This window comes from Pteropus medius, unplaced genomic scaffold (assembly GCF_902729225.1).
Source record: "Pteropus medius unplaced genomic scaffold, Ma_sr-lr_union100, whole genome shotgun sequence".
Lineage (NCBI taxonomy): Eukaryota > Metazoa > Chordata > Mammalia > Chiroptera > Pteropodidae > Pteropus > Pteropus medius.
Window position 1 is genome coordinate 5,830,998 of NW_024349224.1, and position 15,701 is coordinate 5,846,698.

General features: G+C 41.6%; 1 protein-coding gene across 9 annotated transcripts in view; it reads left to right on the plus strand.

Annotated features, from left to right (window-relative positions):
- The window catches only part of FTO (FTO alpha-ketoglutarate dependent dioxygenase), a 325,863-nt gene that overhangs the window by 63,932 nt on the left and 246,230 nt on the right, over positions 1–15,701 (plus strand). The gene's annotated exons all lie outside the window — the stretch shown is intronic.

Genomic DNA, 15,701 nt, shown 5'->3' on the forward strand with positions numbered 1-15,701 from the left:
TGTGTGTGTGTGTGTTTTCCCTTAAGAACTAGATTAGTGCTTGGCTTCTTGCAGTCTCTTATTAATGTTTGTTGAATGAGGGAATTTAACTAATTTCTGGATTCCTTAATCACCTTGAACTTGATATTCGGTTTCCTTTGCCCTCGGGCGTGTGTGACAGTGCCAGCTTCATAACTTAGTCTGAGCATGCCAGTAACATTGCACTGTGGCAATAAATATCTGAGCCTGTGGTTTTGCCTTAGGTAAACTGTAGAGGTGGACTCATGAAATGCTTGGAAAATATTTTCAGTTTATAATAATGTGTAAATGTCAAGAGCCAACCCTTGAGGGATGGTACCGCAAGTATTTGGACACTAGATTGGGCATGGCTGTCACCGAATGTGAAATTTTGCTGATGCGTCTTTACTATAGAATATAAAAATCTTAGGGTTAGAAAGTCTTCGAGATCATTTAATCTACTTCCTCCAGATGGATTAAGTGATTGGTCCAAGGTCACTCAGCTGGTACAGAGCTCAGGGCATGGAACTCTCAGCCTGTACTCCCCTTCCGTCCCCCATCAAGTGAATATTCTTCGGCTCCTCGGAAACCAGTAACTTCCACTGACTTCTGTGTGGTTTAACCTGCGAGACTAAATGCAGCCGTTTTAGTGCTGAATAACATCACTGTCTGAAATCGACTTATTTATTTACGAATGTTTATTCCCCGTCTCTTCCTCCTTCCTCCCCAGATGGAAAGCCCATGCGGACAGGAATCCTGCCTATTTTATTCAAGTCAGTATCCTTAGAGCCTTCTACGTAGTAGGTGTGTGATCAGTTTTGGTCGAATCTACGAATGAGGCGGCATTCCCCTGGCCGTTCTCTTAATAGTGTCGGAAGAGTGGGCATTTCATCTCATGTTTTTCAGGGATTTAGCAAACACTGGTTAAAGCTCCTGCACTTCAGATGCGCTACCTGGCACAGAAATGAATGAGATGCAGTGCCTCGCTTCAAGAAGTTATAGTCTAGATTCAAAAATAGCAAAATCCAGAGCAGGGGACCAGATTTGACCTGCAGTATTTTTTCTTTTTTCGTTTTTTTTTTTTTAATTTGAATGCGTGCTGCCTTACTTCCTGTGTCTTCCTCACCCGCTTTGCTCATGTAAGTGCTCGGCTTCCGATGGCATTGGACTTCTGGTTTTAGGTTTTGTAGATCAGTCGTTTTTTAAATACGGTTGATGACCACTTCACCTCAGGGACTCTAGAAATGACGTGCACACAGGTGTCCAGACCCCACTCTGGGAGATTCTGAATCAGCCGGGCTTGGGTGGGCACTGGAAGCTGTACTGAAAAACAGTAACTCCACAGGCAGGTGTAGTGAGCGGCCCGGGTCAGCTAGAGACCTCTGCTTTATGAGTGTCGAGCACGGGCACTTGGTCTTAGAAACCGGACCTTCCTCTTCTTCAAAGATTCTTATGTTCTTTTCAGTACGTGTTTCCGTTCCAGGGAGCTCTGCACATTGAAATTGTGTGTTTACTGTCTGCATTACTTATACTCTGAAAACTCCTTGAAGTCATGTAGATAAATGAACATGAAACATCAAACAAATAACCCCTGAACCGCTAAGAGCCCCATTTGGCTCTCCTTGTATCTTTCCTGTGTGCGGATTAGCTCTTTGACTAGATTCAGCATGTACCTTGAGTATGGGTTTGCCTACACGGTGATTTTCAAGAGTGAATAATTTTTGTGGAACAAGGGATATGGATTTGTTTGTGGTTTTCCAGGATTCCTCTTCCTTGACTTGGCAGAAAGACAGGCATATCTGAGCGGATCTGAAAATAGGTGAGCTGTCAAGTTGTTGGCGTGATAGGCTCCTCTGGGTGGGACTCGGGGCACCTACCAGCAAAAAAGAGAGGAGCTTAAATGATTTCACATTTGGGCTTTACTGACTACAATTTCTTGAAGTGCTAAATTGGGTGTGACAAATTTAACAGGTAATTGCCAAGTAGGTTTCATTACCAGCCATGGACTTGATAAATAATGTTCCTTATGTTAAAAAAAAACAAAACCGAACTAAAGAAAAAAAAAACTGGACTATCTATGGAGTGAGAATTCGGATATTACAGATATGTTCACACATATTAAATTTGCTTCAAAACTGTGGCAGTGAACTCAGTTAGCTCTGTCAAGGTGGGGACTGGAGAGCTGGGAGACGTGGGGAGGGGTCGTAATTTATGAGAAACTGTAAACGAGGTTAGCAAAGTGTTGTTCTGATAGGAATGATACATACTGAGTAGACTTTGGACAATACTCAGCTCTGAATACTTATGTCAGAGCTATGGTTTTTGACATTATCGGAGACTCTATATTACTTACGTGTGTGCGACCGGTCTCAATAGATTTCATTCATTAGTGACTTGATTGGTTTAATGAAAACATTTTTAAAAGGCTTGTTGAAGCACAAGCTTGAGGATCGCATCATCACCACAGTGTTTCATTCATTCAGTAACTATCTGTCGAGAAGCAACTGGGTACTGGGGATCCAGAGGTGAACAGAGCGGGGTGGCCCCACGCCAGGAGAGGGATTTCGTGTCGTTGGTTTAATAATTCATCCTAATACTAGAATAATGCCTTGCACAAAGTAGACACAAAATCATTACTGAATGAAAGAAGAAAGGAAGATGTGCTTGATCTCTGCTTTCACGGAGCTTACAGTCTAGTGGGAGAGACAGACAGAAAAGAAGGCAAATAAACAAACAGTTTTTGGTAGAGAGTAACTGGAGTGAGTGTGCTGGTTTTGATAGGATGGCCAGGATTGGGCTGGTTTGGGGGTAGATTGATGAGAAGGAGACGTTCTCACAAAGCTAGAGGGAAAACTCTTATTTAAGGAACAGAAAGAACATGAGTGGAGAATGGTGAATCATGGGGAGACTTGCTGTGACTTGGAAAGGTAGGCAGAGACTGGCTCATGAGAAGGGGCTGGAGCCCGTTAAGAAGGTAGAAGGCTTTAGGCAAGGGAATGACACGCTCTGATCTACTTTTTAAAAACAGGTTGCTCTGAGTGATTTGGAAAATAAACCGTAGTAGAGGGCTGGAGGAAGACCAGAAGGAGGCTGTTGGGGCCTTATAGGTAGGAGGTGATGGTGGCCTGCCCCAAGCAGGTAGCAGTGGAGGTGGAGAGAAGTGGATGGATTTGCAATGTCTTTCGGAGTAGAAAAATTGTTCAGAGGTCTCGAAGAGTTGCATGAGGAAGTTGATACACACACAGTCTCTTTCCCCCCAACTCTCCTTTCACGACGAACCTTCTTTGAAAAGTGTTTGTTGGATTTTGAGATTCTGAGCCATAACTGAGAAAACTAATGGTTTTGAAGTATGGGGAGTCCGAGAGGAGAAAGCGGGCTGCGTGTGCTGCGCAGGGTGGTGCTCTTCTGTGGTTCCAGGCATTTTTGACCGTGTGGATTTAAGGCAGAATGGCAGTGCACACTGTGTATCTTTTGGCAGATCAGATGATGGGGAAAAAAAAAAAAATTAGAAAATTCAACTCTGGCTCTTGAACGAAATAGGATTCAGAAGAGATTATCTCAAATCTAGTTTATGAGATAATATGCTTTCTTATAAACACAAGTGTCAGTTACGCATTTAGAATGTCTGCTTTATTATTCTGTATTCTTTCTGGCTGTGGCGAATTCGGTGATCCACTTGGATAGTCCCTGTTACTGGGAAGTTATAATAGGTGACAGTCAGAAACAGAGTGAGAGGATGTAAAAGCAAACTGCAGTGCTAATAGCTGGGCCCCTGAATCCGTTAACTTTAAGCCGGTTATTCCCGACCTGGCATTGGAACAAGATGTGGGGAGAGGCCACGTGAGACTCAAGCCCTGCTTCTGTAGAAACGTCATCATAAACAGTCTACACCTTCCGTCTCCGAGACAGGTGTTCCTTTCAACCTGTGTCTCTGTGGAGGAGCCTGCTCCCCACCCCGTCACCCTGGATCAGAGGTAGAAAGTCAGGTGAAACAACGCTAATGCTGTTGGAAGAGGCAAAGCGGGACAAGGGCTTCGTCTTAGTGGAAAATGCAGCCGATTTTGTCTAGTTCATTTTGACTTCGGCAGTCCTAAGATCACCTTGGAAGCGACCCCGGATAGAGGTCATCGACTACTACACATTCCATACGTAAAGCAACTCGGGTTTGCCTGACGTTAAACACGAAGTTAGACCTGTGCCTGTTGGCCCAAGGAAAATCGAGCAACTATAATTAAAAATAATTTTAACTTTCTGTTGCGTTAGGTTTCGGAGGAATTGCTGTCTGCAGGAGAAAACTGGCTGACTCCTGTAGTTTCGGCAGATTAAATTTGAGACAGTGTTGAACAGAAAGGGAATGATGGTGGTAAGAACGGATGAGATTAATACGATGTTGGCAGGTGAATTTTTTTCCTAAGCTTTTGAGTTTCTCCGCACCCTCCCCCCCGCCCCCGCCTATTTTATCTCATCTGCAAGTCTGGTATATTAAACTAATCGTATAAACATCTTTCATCTTAGACCATGTAGTGTGTCCCTCGCAGACTAGGTGAGTCAAGTGAAATTATAGTTAAATCAAGCCAAAAAATATGATATCAGAGAGAAGGCAAATGAGAGCAGACTCCATGGTGGGTGGTGGTGGTTCAGACCAGCCGAGGACGCTGAATTATTCATTGCTGCTGGTTTATGACAGAGCAAATCCACGGATGTGTTATGCTGATTTCATGTGATTGGGTAATTCCAGAGCTGGCTCCTTCGCTTCCTGTCCCACCCAAGTCTCCCTCCTTCCCTTAATGCAAAAATTGTGTGTATTCAGCAATGCCAAGCTTTGGTTTAGCAGAATGGATGTGAAGATCAACCAGAAGCACAATGGGCCACACTTCTTTCTCATCAAGCAATGTTGTGTTAGCATTTATAGGACACATACGCCGAATCAGGAGTGAACTGCACTGGTTCCTGAGAAATCATAATGTGACGCGTCTTCTTCAGATTTGAATCTTAACTAAAGTCTGTAAATTCTTTCTCTTTCATCTTCGCTCTTTCTTTACTTTTTACTTCCCATCCTTTTCACCTCTAATTACGTGCTGTTCTGCTTTTGATACAGAATCGATCTTATTCTGCTCACCCTCTACCGCTATTTCCCTGTCTTCTTGGTACCGGTACTTCATTAGTTTCCTGGGGAGCAGGGAGGCCTTGGGTATGTGTCTTCTACCTGGACGTACACGGTGCTCTATCAGTAAGTGTGCCAATGCATGGTCTTTTCCCACCCAAACATATCGTGTGAGTAATAAGAACCAGGTGTTCGAATAAATTAATCCCATGCCAGATTTCATTTTGGAAATGAAATATTTTAGTTTAAAACTGTAGTACATTCGTAAAGCTGTAATACATTGCAGCGATGAAAGCTTTATAAAATCGGTTGTGTTGTGCACCTTAAAACTATTATTACCTGTGTTTTGTCTGTATGTGCTCATTTAGATAAATACAGATCTATGCGTACGTGTATGCTCATTTACGTGCATACGAACATACAGACATTCTCTAAGCAAGGACTCGGTGTGCCAGATCTTAGCCCGAAGTGAATTTTCCGGATGAGAGAGGCATCCTCGCAATGGAACCACTGGCTTAACCTCGCCTGTAATCTAACTAGCAAGCAGAGCTGTCATGACGTGCAACATGAGCTCAGGAGCTACAGAATACCCAGAGAACACAGGCAGAAGCGTCCCCCCACCCCCCAACGAGCGAGGTGGTTCTCCAAAAGCAACAAGTCCTGCTTGTCTTTTCAGAGTCGTGGAGCCCCTGGTTTAAACTTTCTATGAGTGAGATTCCTCTGCAGCCTCAGCCTAGAAAAACTTCACAGTTCCCTTGGAGCCTGATGAAAGTTTCCTGACTTCGATGCTGGAGAAGAGTCTCATTTCTGATTAGGCAACGGTTAACGTTTTTTTCTGGTCTAATTCCATGATGCCAAAAAATCATACACGGTCACTCTGTTTGGAGAATAGACCTCAGACACTTAAGGTCACATGTAGTTTAGACTCACGTCAACTGTGTGTGTGTGTTTGTGGTCTTTTCTCCCCAGACTCCCTAAACTTTGGCATTTCTTTAGATTCTCTGTCCTCTTTTTCGCTTTCTGACTTTCACGTGTACTCTTGATAGTGTCTGGAATGCATTTTTGTTTTTTAAATTGTAGTAAAATACACATAACATGAAATGTACTATCTAACCTGTTTTTATGTGCGTTTCAGTGGCTAAGTACATCCACGCTCTTGCGCACCCATCACCACCGTCCAGCTCCAGAACTTTTTTTATCATCCTACACGGACACTCTGTACCCATTAAACGCTGACTTCCCAGTTTTCTCCCTTTCCCGCCCCTGGAACCGCCTTTCAGCTTTGTCTCTATGAATCGAGCCGTTCTTGGTCCCTCATATAAGTGGAATCAGGCAATTTGTCCTTTCGTGACCGACTTATGTCACTCAGAATAGTGTTCAAGCTTTATTCACGTTATAGTATGTGTCAGGATTTCCTTTTTAAGAATGAATCTATTCTGTTGGATGAGTACGCCACGTTTTGTTTTATCCGTTCGTTCGTTGGTGGGCACTTGGGTTGCTTCCATCTTTTGGCCGTTGTGAATAATGTTGCTATGAAAATGCGTGTACACATATCTCTTTGAGACCCACTTTTCAGTTCTTTTGGGTGTATACCTAGAAACGAAATTGCTGGATAATACGGTTATTCAGTTTTTATTTTGAAGAATGACCATACTGTCTTCCATAGTGACTACATCATTTCACATTCCCCTCAATGATATGCAGGTCCTGGTTTCTCCACATTCATGCCAACACTTGTTATTTTCTGTTTTTTTTTTTGTTTGTTTGTTTGTTTTTCTTTTTAATATCCCTCCTAATGGCTGTGAAATAGTATCTCTGGATCACTTTGACCACCTTTCCCTCTGCTTGGCTGGCACCTACCTACTGATGTTTTAGTTCTCAGCTCAGATGTCACTTCTTCTGCCATCTGAAAGCCTTCAGGAGCTCCCTGTCCTATCTTTTACATAAGGTGCTGTAGAACTCTTTGCTTCCTATATCATAGAACTTCCTGCGTTCGATTATAGTTTGCTTGTTTAATTTGTCTGACACTTCTACCATGTATCAAGTACCGTGAAGGCAGGAATATCTGTCTCGATGTACCTGTCATGGTCACCGTTGTCTCCTTGAGACCGGGCTCTAAGGAGAGGCTGTGGCTGGAATATGCAGGTTTACAGACATTCCCCATGTGTTGTCACAAGCAGCCTGGGCTTTGTAGATAAAACACATGACTTCTAATCCCGACTCCAACATTTACTAGCTCCGTGATCCTGAACCAGGCTTTTTGTCTGTGTTAAGTCTTGGTTTCTACTTCATTCAAATGGGAATAATGATTTCTGCCTCATCCTCATAAGATCTTTGTAACGATTGAAAGAGTTAGCATAGATAAAAGTGCCTCTTACAGTCAGTAAACATGAATGAAATGCGTGAGAAGCAGCAGGGGAACAGAACTCCAACATTGTTAGTCCGGCTGGTGACATTAAAGATTAAAAACAGAAGAAACAGACTTCAGGAAGTTAGGAAAGGAAGCTGTTAACTTTGATTTGGGGCTTATTGAATCTCAGGTGCTGGTGGGGACTTTCATGCTGTAATATCCTGGAGACCGTTTTAAATGTAGGTTTGGGCTGGAGATGAGGGTTTGAGTGTTACCTGCAAGGAAGTCATTTTAAGATGAGATTGCCTAAAGGAAGATTGTTTCGTAGAGCGAGGAGTGGAAGAAGAGTAGTAAAGGCAGAGGAAGAAAGACCTCAAATGGACAGAGGAGGCCGGAGCACAGGCTAGAAGCATAAAAGGGAGAGGATGTTATAGAAACCCAGGGAAAAGGAGGTTCTGACTGAGAGCAATGCAGGTTAGCTGTCCAGTTCTTTCCCAGTGACCAAGGGCTGATGCTGTGTTTTAGCAAGCAGAGTCGGTCATGGACTTTGGGAGGAATCGTTTTGGTAGAATGGCAGCGGTAGAAGCCAGATCAGATAGGGGGTCCGGGGCGAGCAAACACAGTAGGAATTCTGGGTATTTATCTTAAATTGTTCTTCGGGAAGTTTCGGAGGGAAAGAGAGGACTCAGAGGGATGGTAGTAGTAGAGTAAGAAAATCTAAGGAAGAGTTTAATTACTGAGTTAATTAACTAACAATCTTTAAGGTGGCAGGATTAAAGGATGAAGAGAACATACTTAGGGAGAGGAAGAGCTTGCTCGCCGATGTAAAATAGAATTGTGGTGATCGGCACACGGCCTCAGGAAGGTGGGCAGAAGTGGGGCAGACAAAATTGTTAGTTTTTTTCAGTCTATTTTAAAACTTTATTAACACAGATACTGAAATCAAGTGTTTTGAACACTTAATGGTGTTTGTTTTATTACAGGAATTGCATACCCATTTGTCTCTTTACTCATATAATTTAATCTTCATAACAGCCCTGTGAGGTAAGTATGATTTCTGAGTCTGTTTTACAGCTGGGGAAACCAAGGCACAGGGAGGTTATTTACTCAAGGTTACACCGCTGGTAATAAGAAGAGGCAGTATCCGAACCTATAAGGTCTGATTCTAGGGCCTAATCGTTTTAGGCTTCGTCCTGCTTTTTTCCCCTTGCAGTTGGAGGCCACTTAAAGAGGTATCTGTACATCTGCAGTTAAAATCTGAATAGCTAAGTGGAAAGTCTGGTCCTCTGGTTATTGTATCTCAGATCGGAGTGTTTGTATTTCCTAGCGTCATGAAATTCTACATGTGATAGATTAGATTGCAAGCCTCGGCATATTCGAAGAAGAGTAACTTTATTAATATTATTATTCACTTTTTTTTTTTAGCATTTTATTTTATTTTAGTATTAGTTTCAGGAATACATTGATTAGACACTTATATAGTTTGTGAGATGATCCCCCTGATTACTCTATCTTCCCTCTGGCTCTACACCCAGCCATGACATTACTGCCGACTGCATTCCCTAGGCCGTGCTCCCCACCCCTGTGACCATCTATCAGCTACTAATTTGTACTTCTTTAATTATTATTCACTTTTTACCAGACAAGCCAGCAATGGTAAGTTTTCATTAGTGATATAATTAGAAGAGGGAACTTCAGAACATAAAATGCACATATTGAAATAAGATTAAACACATGCTGATGAAGTTAAAGAGTTTTGCTCAATGCCTCAATCAAGAAATTGTGATAATAAAGAGTATGTATTGACTTTCTGGAATCCTGGGAAAAGATAAATGAAAACGAAAAGAAATATCTCCTCTGTATTATAAACCTCTAAAGTAGTTATTAAATAACTTCTTCACCTAGGTATTTTTCTTTAACTTTCATTATAGCTAAGCAAAACTAATAGTTGACATAGCTGTGTCGGCAGTGAAGGAAGTTTCGTTGTTTTGAAAGTACCGTATCATGCCTTGTATAATTCAGTTGGGGCTACACAAGGGGAAGTATTTAATGTCTGATTATGCAGCACTAGTTGTGGAAGCAGCAGAGAGCCGGAGAGGGACAGTAGAGAGCTGAGGATGAGTAAATGGACAGCCACCGAGGTCACTTACTGATGTCTTTTCTGCCACGTCATGTACATCTGCCTTCCCATGGCAGCTTGTTTGATCCCGGTGTAATGCTTCAAGCTTTGTGAAATCACAAGGAAGTCAAATCCTACCGGTCTCAAGTGTTATTATTCGCAATTGGCCTGCTAGCAGGAAAGTACTTCTTGGTTCGATCATAGTCATGCTGAGCTGGGCAAGACACATGGTGACATCTCATGGAGCTCTGTTCTCTGACCTTCGAGTAGGCTACTGAGGTGTAACATTTCAGGGTGGAAAGTTCCCGGAAGATTGGAGTCTGATTGAGAGAATTTGACTTTTTCATCTCACCGGGTGTGGACAAGAGGCGAATTTTTCACCTCTCGGAAAATGTCAGGGGTGTGTTATTGGGTTCTTGGAACTAGAACACAGGTGCGAAGGTGAAGGAGTTTCAGTGAATTGGTTCTCCCTCTTTCCTGCTTTGGAATGGTATCGCCCTTGCTCTTGTGTTCACTTAACTGCTTTGGGGCTAATAGTATATTCTTCCGATGTGGAAACTGCCCTTCTCCCAAAGTATCAGTCCTTTTCACAGTCAACCCCTAACCTTTACTTCTTTTTAGATCCTGGTTAGCTGCTTTCATCATAGAAAATTTTCAGGAAACTTTCTTTTCCTTTTGAAACTTGCACTGTAGTCTTAAACTTGATGACTGTAGGTGGGAACTTAAGATCAAGTTAGCTCTTCGGATGATAATTTGAGTATTAAAACCTATTTGTCTCAAATAGGTTTTAATACTCAAATTATCATCCGAAGAGCTAAAGTATATATTTCGTACCCATGATTTATTTTACTTATTTAAAAAAATTTCCATTGAAATAGTAATTTATGAGATCAAGGAATGCTATGGCTACTTTGTGGAAATCTTGGCGAAGTATGAACTGTAGTGAAAGGTGATGTCTTCGGGGGGACATTTTATAAGTGCTGGAAAACAGAGCGTTCTAGCTTCACGCAAGAGACACGAGCTCCACCAGGAACTAATTAATTTGTCAAAAAGTTGCTCATAATAAAAGAGATTCATTGTCTTCCCATGGGCACAAAGTGTAGATTCTTAGATTTAAATCTGGAAAAGATAGATACCTCAGCACAAAGAGGACAGAAGATATGAACAGAAATTTCACAGGAGAGTGCCTGCAAATGACAGTTAATGCATGAAAAGTTACTCAACCTGATTAACAGTTAAAGAAGGTGAGAGTGAACTCGTTTTCATTTAACGACTTGCCAAAGATTTAAACGTTTGATAATAACTGGTGTGTGAGTATATGAAGAAATGGGTATTGTCTATTGATGGGCATGAAATGGATACCGTTTTCCTTGAGGGCAATTTCACAATATGAATCAAGAGTCTTAATAGAATATACCTTTGACCTAGTGACTCTCCTGCTGAGAATTTTTATCACAAAGAAATCATCTGTGCTTTCTTGTCAGATGGCGCAGTAAGCTCACAATTGTGTATGCCTTCTGCTCCAAACACGTATCACTGACCGATAACACATTAAAAGAATAGAAGGTAAGAAAAGAGTCATAGTTGGACTTGCAGACAGGATGTTGTCGTGAGCCACAAAGAGAATTAAGAAGGCATAAGCTGGATTGAAACAGTAGTCCTGCCAAGTGTGGAAAGAAAGAAAGAAACAAACAAAAAAATAGCGACGTGAGTTTAGGTCCTACGGGATGATGGAGAGTGACAGTTTACCACTTGAAATGGGATCAGAACGAGGCCACGGGCGGAGGCGAAGTTGTACTTCTCATTAAAGGAGACTGAAAAAAAACAATCCTGTTGGGGAAATAGCTTTATATGGGTTTCGAGGGACAGAATAAGATAGATAGACCTTCAAGAATAGGAACCGAAGCGGTCTGATCGTGGAGGAGTCGGGGAGAGATGGCGATGCTTTGAATCAGCATTTTACGAGGCTGTGTCCTAGCCTGGCGGTATGCGGATCCTGGGGGAGGCACCTGCTGAAACACTGTGCGGGAGAAGATGAGCAAAGATGGAGAGAGAGGAGGGGAGAGAAAGCAAAGACAAAAAGTTGTCCACTCAGAATGAACCTTCAAAACAAAATATCAAAATACTTGAAGAGAGTAAATGCTAGTGAAGATAGCTAACACAATCAACGGTGAAAACAAAAATTCATTACAGATGAGATTTTTGCAGAAAAGTCAAAGACTAAAATAAGCATGTGCAGGAAATTCAAAGGGATAAGTGAAGACATCACAGTGATAAAAATGAAATTTAATAATGCCCCCAAATATGCAGAAATAGAACAGGAGCATCTAGCTATCCATGAACAAAGAGCCATTTACAAAATTTGGGAATAAAATATCTAGTCATAGAAAAAAAATAACCTCAATCGATGGGATGAATTTTAGACCTGATACAGTTAAAAAGAGAGTTGGTGAAATGGAAGAGAGTACTGAGGAATTCACTCTGGATGTAGCATAAAGAGACAACAGATTTTCGAAAAGGAGCGAGAGAACATTAAAGAGACTTGGAGGATAGTTGGAGAGGTTCCAACGTATGTCTAACGGAGTTTCAGCAAAGTTTGTAGAGCTAAGAGCTGAGAATTTTTCTTATTCAAAGACTTGAGTCCTCGCGTTCCTTTGTGGCACTTGTGAGCAGCTTGCTGTATTTGACACGAGTGTAACAGCAAAGAAGCGCATGAGCAGAGCAGTGTTCTGCAGGGCCCAGCTGTGTGGGTCCATTTGTACATCAGGCTGGAGAGCCCCAGTTGACCAGATCTGAGCAGCAACCACAGGCGCCAGCTGCCTCCGCTGCAGAGTGCGTTGTAATGTGTGTGTTTACCGGCCGGTCGGCGTTTGACAAAAAAATTGTCAGAGCTGTTTCTTTCCCTCTTCACTCTTTAGTGTGCCCCTCAGATACATCATTGTACATCACAAAAGTGTGCAATTTCTTAAAGCCAAAGAAGCCTCTTCATTTTATAACTGAATTCCACGTCAAGAATTAATGGGTAATATGTTTGAGTTGATAATAAGTAATATGTTGAATAGGCAATATGTTTACTTAGTTCAAAAGCAAAACAGTATGAAACGGAGTATTTTAAATAGTCCTGTTCCACCCCTGGTGGCCTTCTAGTCATTTGCCACCTCTGCCCCTGACAGATGACCACATGAATAGTTTGTCACCTTCCTTTATGTTTCTGTATGCAGATACAAGCAGATGTTCTGTCCCTGGGCTTTTACATCCCGATAAGTCCTAGAGAGCTTTTTATTTCACTGACAGGAGCTTCCTCGTTCTCGTTTACTATTGCTTTGTGTACATTTGATCGTGTGGACGTACCGTGGTTTATTACCCCTCCTCTGTGGATGAACGCTTGAATTGCTTCTCATCTTTTTGTTTAGTTAACATACAATTTACATGCCATAAAATCCACCCTTTGAAAGTGTACGGTTAAGCGGTTTTTAGTATGTCTCCAAGCTTTTGTGCTATAAATGTGATCCAGTGAGTTAGCTTGTGCATGCATTCTCCTGAGCATGGTGCAGTATACCTGTAGAAAAAATCCTTGGAAGTAGGAGTTCTGGATCAAAGGGGAAATGCATTTGAATTTTGATAGGAATCATCCATTGCCCTCCATCGGTATTCTACTATTTTGTATGCCTGAGTACGAGAGGGCTTGCTTCTCCATAGCTGTGCCCAGAGGGACTTTGCCTTTTTATAGGGCAATCTTAATTTTTAAGAAATGTGTGATGTTCATAAACTACTAATTCAATCTAATGTTGATTCCTGATTGCTTTTACCAAAGTAAATATAACCAGAAGTCTTTTTTAAATGGATAAATATGGTTACTTACAATTGATCTTGTTATTTAATTGGTAAAATTTCAGATTGTGAATGCTGACGTGCAGAGCAGATGTCACCTGTTCTCAAGCTGAGCGATTTCCTGACCCTCCATTCTCTCCTCTCCTATGGATATAATGATGCTTATGGTATTAAAAGTTAAAATTCCCTATGGAGGAAGACCATTAAATTCTGCTCGCTCTTTAGTAGGAACATTCTTGTAGAATTTCATCCTTTCAGTAGAGCCAAATTCCAATGTTTTATACCTGTTTGATACACTGGACCTCCACTGAGCTGAGAAGTGGTTGGTTTTATGATACTTTTGCTAAAGTATTAATCATAAACAGAATTTCAGCCTCGCTGGTGCTTGTCGATTTGTAGGACAGGTCTGTTGCTTTTTAATCCGGTCAGAGTGGAATATGTAATTCCTTATGGGAATCTACCTTTGGGAATCTCCTTCTTATACACAGGTTAGCGTTATGGACCTCTGACGAGATTTTAAGGTGGTGTGTGTAAAGAGGAGGCATTTCAGAGTTTGAGATACCGTGTGCATTTGAGTTATTCGAGGCTTTAGCAATGGGTTAAATTCTGGTGGAGGGGCTTTCAAATATTCTGTCTGTAAAAATGACTGGTAAAGATTCATAGGACAATACAGGCTTTCTTGAGCTTGAAGTAAAAATGGAAGTGTAGATTTTGATTAAATTTGTGATGGAATGCATGAATATGTAGGTATATGCATGGAAGTATCATTAGTTCGTTCTATGTCCTAAATAATGGCTGATGTTGAAAATAGGTAAACCACTTCATCAGTGATTTATCAAAACTAATGGTTTGTGTTAGTATTTATAGGTACTTCGTAGAGGAAAATTGATTATAGTTTACCTGGTAAGCCAGTCTTATTATAGATGAGAAAATACGTATAGTCAAAGCAGAAAGCTTTCATTCAAGAAACGGACTAGAATATTGTAAGAGTAGAATTTCCTGTCTTGCCTCTTAGTTTAGCTGGTTGCTGGGGCTCTATTCCTATTTGCTTTATTGACTGTCGATGATTATACAACAGATCCAGAAAGAATTTGAGTTCTGCCCAAAGGTTGCTCTGGGCTACTCTGGGATGGTTTAGTGGGAGAAGTCTGCTTTCCCGGGTGGGGGAGGACGTGCTCAGGGCCACCGTGTCTGGTTGAGCAGGTGGTTCACTGCATGAGGACAGTGCTCCTTGGAGTAGGTGGGGGCTGAAATCCAGTCGTGTTCACCGAGCCAGGCCCCTCGGAGCAGGGCTGCCTCAGCCCAGAACGAGGCACACCATTTCCTAATCCTCTCCAAGGTCTGCCAGTGGCTGCCAGCAGCCTGAGTACACATTTTATTGCAGTTTTATTGGAAAATCAATAGTTTCTGCCTTTTCCATTTTTCTTTCAGAAAATTTTTATGCTATGTAATTTCAATGTGTATGTGTGTCTGTGTACACACACATATGCCATTTATATGCCATGTATACACACACACACACACACACACACATAGTATATATGTATTTGAATGAAAGGTCAGATACCTTTGAAAAATAATCCTTCGGAAGGAAGGCACCACCTGATGTGTATTTGATTCCTTACAACGTACTTTGTAACGTGGGGACCTCGCGTACACTGTTTGAGCAGCGTGGCAGTACAGGTTTGCCCCGCTATCTGAAAGTAGAGCTTTTCTATGAAAACTCAAGCTGAAATAGCGTAAAGGGAATAGACAGTTACCATTAACTTATGTGGAACAATTTTCGAGCCTCCTTAGACCCCCCAAAATAACCTACCAAGTCATACCAAATAACACATAAAACCTAAAATAACGCTGACATATAGTAAAAGCAGGAATGATGTGTAAAGTAGAAATAATGTAAGTATAGTATAGTTTCACTTATTAAAAAGACTGATGTCTCCTTAAATGTAAGATAATGGAACATTACGCTTTGTACACCCATCAATCTACTCAAGCAACAGGCTTTCCATTTTATCCATTTCTGGGTACCGACTGGAAGAGACCGCTTTGCTACTAAACAAACCAATAGAAACCGGCAGCCTTCAAGATTCTTTCTTGCTGTGTGTCAATAGCACATGTGGTGGATGCAGGCAGATGCATTGCACACACAATGTCATTATTCCTTCATGATCAAAACGCTAACTCCATTCAGTTCTCCACTAAGCGTAACACTTACGAGCTGTCTTAGGCTTTTCTGATACCTTAGGCTCATCTCGCTAATCGATGCACAAGGTAAATTGAGACAAAGCACAGATGCT